Raw genomic sequence first — 8,890 nt, 5'->3', positions numbered from 1 at the left:
ATGAAGAGACCTCTATCTCTACCAAAAAAAAATTAGCCAGGTATAATCGTGCATGCCTGTGGTCCCAGCTACTTGGGAGGCTGAGGTGGGAGGATTTGCTTGAACCTGGGAGGATGAGGCTGCAGTAAACAATGATCATGCTACTGCCCTCCAGCCTGGGCAACAGAGCAAGACCCTGTCTTGAAAAAAAAACCTGGCGAGTATAGTTAAAATATTAATGGTAGAATCTAGCTAATGGATATACAGTTGAGTATATAAATATTTTTCAACTGAGATATATTTTTAAATTTTTTCTTTTTCTTTTCGTTTTTGAAACAGGGTCTCACTCTGTAGCCCAGGCTGGAGTGCAATGGTACCGTTGAACTCCTGGGCTCAAGCCCTCCTCCTACCTCAGCCTCCCAAGTAGCTAGGACTACAGGAGCCTGCCACCACTCTTGGCTAATTTTTTAAATTTTTTATAGAAATGGGGTCTTGCTATATTGCTCAGGCTGGTCTTGAAATCCTACCCTCAAGCAATCCTCCCACCTCTGCCTCCCAAAGCATTGGGATTATAGGTATCAACTATCACTCCTGGCAGAAATTTTTCTTAATAAAATGGGAAAAACAATTAGCTTGAGCCAAGGATAAAACACACTAACTGAGTCTAAATGAGAAATTGATAGAAACCTGAGTGTCATTTAGACCAGCATTCTACAAGGAGGCAGAGGGAAGGAGGAGAGCCTTTCCAGGTAGAAAGGCCAGTGGTGCTGGGAGCTGTATATTGGTCTGCTTAGCTAGAGCAGAAATGGGGGACTTTGCTGACAGAGGCCAAGATACTGATTCAGCTGGGTTCAAGTGATCTTGGATAATTGGACTGATGTCTCTGCACCTTAGTTTCTTCATTTCTTAAATAGGAGTCACATTAACAGTCATTGTAAGTACCAAACTCAAAGAGCTGTTGTGGGGATCAAATGATATATCAAATAGTTTTCGAAGACAGATAGAGGGATTTTCCAAGAGATATGATGACACAGATGATTTGAAGGGAGTCAGTTTCTGGATTTCCATTTCCATATGTAATTCTGCTAGAAAGAATTAATCTGAGAAAATGCTGAGTGTTGAGGTGTTACGCCAGTTGTCCTTTTCAGCTCACCTTTCCTAATCACTCATACCCCATTTGGTAAAATAAAAAGGCATACTTGTCCCTATCTTGTTATGGTACCTTGCATTAGGTGTAAAAACTTCCAGGCTGGGCGCAGTGGCTCACACCTGTAATCCCAGCACTTTGGGAGGCCGAGGAGGGTGGATCACCTGAGGTCGGGAGTTTGAGACCAGCCTGACCAACATGGAGAAACTGTCTCTACTAAAAATACAAAATTAGCCAGGCATGGTGGCGCATGCCTGTAATCCCAGCTACTCAGGAGGCTGAGGCAGGAGAAACGCTTGACCCTGGGAGGCAGAGGTTGCGGTGAGCCGAGATCGCGGCATTGCACTCCAGCCTGGGCAACAAGAGTGAAACTCCATCTCAAAAAACAAACAAACACAAAAACTTCCCGGGCTCTAAAGAGATTATTCAAGATACTAGAGGAGGTGAAAGCTCTTTGAATGTGGGCAACGTGCACTCAAAGCAGGGCTGGCATTTTTTTCTGATTTAACACATGCCCTGTGAAGGAAGAAGTATGGCCTCTGGAATGGACTATTTTGGCCTCTGTTGGAATGTTCTAAATTCAGTTACACTGTAGAGTGGGCTAGGGATAGGATGACAATTTTTGTTTAACAAACTCAGCCTTTCTATCCCCTGACTATTGTCAAAGAATCTATCACTTCTGATAGGGGGCTTTTTGACAGCCAAAAAAAAAAAGGTGGGGGGGTGGGAAAGATAAGTAAAAAATATTGAAGAGAATAACAACTTCATTTAGGAGCAAATTCTTGGCAGGGCTCTCTCTCTCCTATCTCTCTCTCTCTCTCTCTGTCTTTCTCTCTCTCTCTCTCTCAATTCAGAAGTGAAATGGTTGTCATGGGGATGTGCCTTTTTTTTTTTTTGACACAGACTCTTGCTCTGTCGCCCAGGCTGGAGTGCCGTGGTGCAATCTCAGCTCACTGCAACCTCTACCTCCTAGGTTCAAGTGATTTCCAGCTAATTTTTGTATTTTTAGTAGAGACAGGGCTTCACCATGTTGGCCAGTTGGTCTCGAACTCCTGATCTCACATGATCCGCCTGCCTCAGCCTCCCAAAGTACTAGAATTACAGGTGTGAGTCACTGTGCTCCTCGGTGGAGACGTGTCTTTATTTTACTTTATTTTTTTTGAGACGGAGTCTCGCTCTGTTACCCAGGCTGGAGTGCAGTGGCGCGATCTTGGCTCACTGCAAGCTCCGCCCCCCAGATTCACACCATTCTCCTCCTCAGCCTCCCGATTAGCTGGGACTACGGGCGCCTGCCACCACGCCCAGCTAATTTTTTGTATTTTTTTAGTAGAGACGGGGTTTCACTGTGTTAGCCAGGATGGTCTCGATCTCCTGACCTTGTGATCCGCCCACCTTGGCCTCCCAAAGGGAGATGTGTTTCAATCTGTTTATTTGAATAGAAAAAGGTAGTCACATCTTTACTGATGAAAAAAAGTTTTACTTGGCCCCTTGGTTTGACAGTGAAGGCTGACTTTGCTAGTTAGGCAATAGGTGGACATTTTTCATAAATCAAATGAGCTAAAAATATAGCACTGAGATTTTGAATAAAATATATTTAAATCACATGATGAGAGACAAATGCTTTGTCAAAATTTTTATTACACAAGGTATTTTGAAATTAATATTTTCAGCCTGGCGCAGTGGCTCATGCCTGTAATCGCAGCACTTTGGGAGGCCGAGGCAGGTGGATCATCTGAGGTCGGGAGTTCGAGACCAGCCTGACCAACATGGAGAAACCCCGTCGCTACTAAAAATACAAAAAATTAGCCAGGCATGGTGGCACATGCCTGTAATCCCAGTTACTCAGGAAGGCTGAGGCAGGAGAATCTCTTGAATCCGGGAAGTGGAGGTTGCAGTGAGCCGAGATTGCGCCACTGCACTCCAGCCTGGGCAACATGAGCGAAACTCGGTCTCAAAAAAAAAAAAAAAGAAAGAAAGAAATTAATATTTTCACTTCCTAACCCTTTCTGAATATATCAGGTTAATCAAAATGTTTCTAGGTAGAAAAATAAGAGGTGTAATTTAATAATCATTTGATAATTCTGGAGAGAGTCTTTTTGGCAAATGTTTCAGAAACTGAGAAAGTGAATGACTCTCATGACTGGACAGCAAACCCTTTTCTAAGTCAGGTGCTTTCTAATTCTTTGCTTGCAACAGAATTTTGGGAAGAATCGAGTTTTAGCCAATAGATCACTAAACGATGCATTTATTTATTTATTTATTTATTTAGAGACGGAGTTTCACTCTTGTTGCCCAGGCTGGAGTGCAATCATGCAATCTCAGCTCACCACAACCTCTGCCTCCCTGGTTCAAGCAATTCTCCTGCCTCAGCCTCCCGAGTAGCTGGGACTACAGGCGTGCGCCACCACGCCTGGCTAATTTTGTATTTTTAGTAGAGATGGGGTTTCTCCATGTTGGTCAGGCTGGTCTCGAACTCCCAACCTCAGGTGATTCGTACTCCTCAGCCTCCCAAAGTGCTGGGATTACGGGCGTGAACCACTGCAGCCGGCCTAAACAATGCATTTCAATGATAGATCACTCTGCGATTTTTGGAATACAATTTGGAAGGACTTCAAAGTTTAATGACATTACTGTAAGAAATCTTCTATTCGCATCCTCTGCCTTACATGAATGAGATTTCTCAGCACTTTTATCTATGAAAATGGAACACAGAGTGGAATTAATGTTGAATACTATCTCAGTTGAGCAATCATATTCACATGTAATATGCATATGAACTAATTTCTTAAAATTATAACTTATCTTAGAGGCATTTATTATAAAGTATTAATTTTTATTTAACGATTTTGATCAAAATTAGTAATGCATTGGTCATTTTGATCATTAGTGTACTACTAATAATTATAATGATAACTTAATTCTGAAGACTTGAGTTCTTAAAAAAGAACTTAGGATCACAGGAGATTAGCAAAATTAATTTCCATCTATATGCATATTTTTCTTGCTGAGTACATTAGAGTGATGAAGAAAAGTCTTCTAAGAATAAAAATATGTTATATCACAGTAAAATGGATGGAAAGTGGAGTGGAAATTTTGGTTCAAGGTGAAAAAGAATTCATGTAAAAATTTGGCTTTCATAAAAGAGCTTGTTCGTGTAATTTCCTTTTTTTCTTTTTAGAGACAGTCTCACCCTGTCTACCAGGCTGAAGAGCAGTGGCAGTGGCACGATCATAGGTCACCGCAGCATTGAACTCCTGGGATCAAGCCATCCTCCCACCTTGGCCTCCCAGGTAGCTGGGACTACAGGCACATGCCACCATGCCTGGCTAATTTTTTAAAATTGTTTTTTGTACAGATAGAGCCTTGCTATGTTGCCCTGGCTGGTCTCAAACTCCTGGCCTCAAGCAATCCTCCTGCCTTTGTCTCCCAAAGTGCTGGGATTCCAGGCATAAGCCACCATGCCTGGCTTTGTAATTTTCAAGAGGATGCTAACGGCTATCAATTTGCTATGGTATTTAGATTTCATTACACACATTAAAGGAGTGACGTGGCTGGGCACAGTGGTTTAGATCTGTAATCCCAATACTTTGGGAGGCCAAGGCAGGAGGATTGCTTGAGCTCAGGAGTTCAAGACTAGCCTGGGCAACAGAGTGAGACCTCGTTTCTACGAAAAGTAAAGAAAATTAGCCAGGCGTGGTGGTGCGTGCCTGTAGTCTCAGTGATTCAGGAGGCCTAGGTGGGAGAATGGCTCGAGCCTGGGAGGTTGAGGCTTCAGTGAGCTGAAACTGTGTCACTGCACTCCAGCCTGGGTGACAGAGTGAGATCCTGTCTCTCAAATAAAAACAATTAAATAAATTTTTTGTAAAAGGAGTGATACAAGTTTTATTTTAAAATGTCAGTATTTGGCCGGGCGCAGTGGCTCACGCTTGTAATCCCAGCACTTTGGAAGGCTCAGGCGGGTGGATCACGAGGTCAGGAGATCGAGACTACGGTGAAACCCCGTCTCTACTAAAAATACAAAAAAATTAGCCGGGCGTGGTGGCGGGCACCTGTAGTCCCAGCTGCTCAAGAGGCTGAGGCAGGAGAATGGCGTGAACCCAGGAGGCGGAGCTTGCAGTGACCCGAGATCGCGCCATTGCACTCCAGCCTGGGCGACAGAGAGACTCCGTCTCAAAAAAAAAAAAAAAAAAAAAAGTCAGTATTTATGGGATGGCTGGAAATTTCACCCCTTCCAACATTTCACATTTATGACGGACAATTTTAACAATGTCAAAATGTGTGTGGGTTACATGTTTCAAAATAATTTTGGGAAGTACTAGGATACAAAAGTTCAAAGGCTCCTGATACAGTATATGTGAAAAAAATCATCCCCTCACCTATTTCTCTCCTTCTTGTGTATTCCAGCTCAGTGTGAGGGGCCATTTTCCCATAAAAGCCAGAATCTTGAGCACCATCCATGCTTCTTTCTATTCCTCTACATCTAACCAATTTATGCTATATCTAGGCAAAGCTTGTGTTCATCTCTTCTTTTCCATTTCCCCTGCCACTGTCTTATTTGAAGATCCTGTGATCTTTCTCCTAGAATATTGTTAACATCTTCTTAATTAGTTTGTCTGACATCAGATTCAACTCCTTCTACTGAGGTATCTGTAAGGAAAAGAAATTTATCTTTCTTTTTTTTGTTTTTGCTTTTTTTTTTTTTTGGAGATGTCATCTTGCTTTGTCAAAAGTGGTCTCAAATTCATGGCCTCAAGCTATCCTCATGCCCCAACTTCCCAAGTAGCTGGGAATATGGGAGTGCACCAGTGGGCCAGCTCCAGATTTATCTTTCTAAAATATCAAGTCAGTCATATCACTCTTGTACTTGTATAACTCAATGATTATCCATTCCTTTAAAATAAAATCTAAATGGTTAGGATGGGCTGGGCATGGTGACGCATGCCTGTAATCCCAGCACTTTGAGAGGCCAAGGCAGTTGGACCACTTGAGGTCAGGAATTTGAGACAATCCTGGCCAACATGGTGAAACCACGTTTCTATCAAAAAATACAAAAATTAGCCAGGTGTGATGGTGCACACCTGTAATCCCAGCTACTCAGGAGGCCAAGGCATGAGAATCACTTGAATGCCGGAGCTGGAGGTTGCAGTGAGTGGAGACTGCATCACTGCACTCCAGCCTGGGCTACAGAGCAAGACTTCATCTCAAAAAAAAAAAAAAAAAATGGGCATGGTGGTGTGTGCCTGCAGTTCCAGCTACTCCAGAGGGTGGGGGCCGGGGGTGGTTACTTGATCCCAGGAGTTTGAGGCTGCAGTGAGCCCTGATCACATCACTGCACTCCAGCTTGGGCAACAGAATGAGACCTCCATCTCTTACAAATAAAACAAAACGACACATTCAATAATTACCAGTTTTGCTGGAAAGGCTTCTTGTGTCCTCAGACAGACTTGAGTGCTTTCCCCCTTTCTTTTTCTTTTGTTCTTATTTATTTATTTATTTATTTGAGACAAAGTCTCACTCTGTCATCCAGGCTGGAGTACAATGGCATGATCTCGGCTCGCTGCAACCTCCGCCTCATAGGTTCAAGCGATTCTCCTGCCTCAGTGTCAGGCCTCTGTGCCCAAGCTAAGCCTGTGACCTGCATGTATACATTCAGATGGCCTAAAGCAACTGAAGATCCACAAAAGAAGTGAAAATAGCCTTAATTGATGACATTCCATCATTGTGATTTGTTTCTGCCCCACCCTAACTGATCAATGTACTTTGTAATCTTTCCCACTCTTAAGAAGGTTCTTTATAATTCTCCCCACCCTTAAGAATGTACTTTGTGAGATACACCCCCTGCCCGAGAAACATTGCTCCAAACTCCACCACCTATCCCAAAACCTATAAGAACTGATGATAATCCACCACACTTTGCTGACTCTTTTCAGACTCAGCCCTCCTGCACCCAGGTGAAATAAACAGCCATGTTGCTCACACAAACCCTGTTTGGTGGTCTCTTCACACGGACACGTGAGACACTCAGTTTTCCAAGTAGCTGGGATTACAGGTTCCCCCCAGTCACGCCCGGCTAATTTTTGTATTTTTAGTAGAGATGGGGTTGCACCATGTTGGCCAGGCTGGTCTCGAACTCCTGACCTCGTGATCTGCCCACCTTAGCCTCCCAAAGTGCTGGGATTACAGGTGTGAGCCACTGTGCCCGGCCTTGTTCCTTATTTTACATATTTATTCAGAGCCTGTCACATGCCTGGCACTCAGCGAGCACAGCAGAGCTGTTGGTTCCTTACCCATATCCCCTCAGCCCTCTCATCAGATCTTCTGCAGAAAATTCTTGTGCATAGGAATGGCTTTCTGGGTCTTTCTGCTGGAGGGGTGCCTCAGGAGCAACCTTCTACCAATGAAAAACAAGTTGGGGGACAGATATCCCAGGACACTTCTGAAGTGTGTTCTACACAGCCATTCAGAGGGTCTCTGTGAGGTTGAGTTCCATTTGCACATAGAGGTAACTCACTAATTCAGTATATTGTGTTGGCCTTTCTCCCTTTCCTGTTTGACTTTTTCTGTCCTTTACTGTGCTATCTAGGACCACCTCTCAAAGAAGTGACTTGACCCAATTCATTTTCTCAGGAACTGGGGCAATCCCAAGTCAAGACAACTAGACTCTGGGGATAAAATTGTTACCAGTGTGAGGATGTCCAGGTTCTTGGCGTCTTGAACAAAGAATTGGACATCACGCACAAGAAAAGCAAGGAAAGAATGAAGCGTCAAAAGCAGAGATTTATTGAAAATGAAAGTATGCTCCACAGGGTAGGAGCGGGCCCAAGCATAGGGGCTCAAGAGACCCATTACAGAATTTTTTTGGTTTAAATACCCTTTAGAGGTTTCCATTGATTACTTGGTGTGCACCCTATGTAAATGAAGAGGATGATGTAAAATTACAAAGTCATTTACTTGGTGTACACCCTATGTAAGGGGAAGGGATATTACCTGTTATAGCTGAAGTGTTTCCATTTGATTTAGTTCTAGGAAGTCCTTAGGTTCCCTGCCTCCAGACCCTATTCTCCTGCCTCAAAATGATGAGCGTTCATACTTTACCATATTGCATGGAAATATTAATAGTAATGTAAGCTGCACAAGGACAGAGATATTTCTGTTTTATTCATTGATGTGTTGCCAACATCTAGAACCGTGCTTGAAATATAGTGTTGAATGAATAGTAGCAATAGCTAATATTTATCGAGTGCTTATGATGTGTTTGATGTGATTTTTCAGAGATAATTTAATCCTCAAAAACCTTATGAAAATACATATTAGTATTATTAGTGGTAATTATTCCCCTTTGGATATAGGAGAATTAAGGTTAAACAATAGTTTTAAATCACCCAGCTTGTAAGTGATCATTGGAGCTCAGAAATTAATACCCCAAAATATGGGGCTTTGACTTGCTGAATTGAAGAAGCCTCAAGATCTCTCTGACCTCCCACCTCCACCGTCTCTCGACCAAAGCACAGGATGAAGTTGAAGTTCCTTTATCTGCCTAAGATCCAGACCTACCAAGAACAATTGTTTTTAATTATCCTCCTTTTAAGACCAAAAATGTAACCACAGCTGAATAGACCCTTTCATGAAGCAATGTGTTCGCCTCTCTGTCTCATTCAAATTCCAAAGAGAATGATTTACAAGTTAATCTCTGTTCCCATTCGCTTATCTATTCATTGTTCCTCTTCTCCCCGCCAAAAATCTATTTTTCCACCATAACCTGTT

Source organism: Hylobates moloch, unplaced genomic scaffold (assembly GCF_009828535.3).
Source record: "Hylobates moloch isolate HMO894 unplaced genomic scaffold, HMol_V3 SCAFFOLD_18, whole genome shotgun sequence".
Lineage (NCBI taxonomy): Eukaryota > Metazoa > Chordata > Mammalia > Primates > Hylobatidae > Hylobates > Hylobates moloch.
This window is presented reverse-complemented; position numbering follows the sequence as displayed.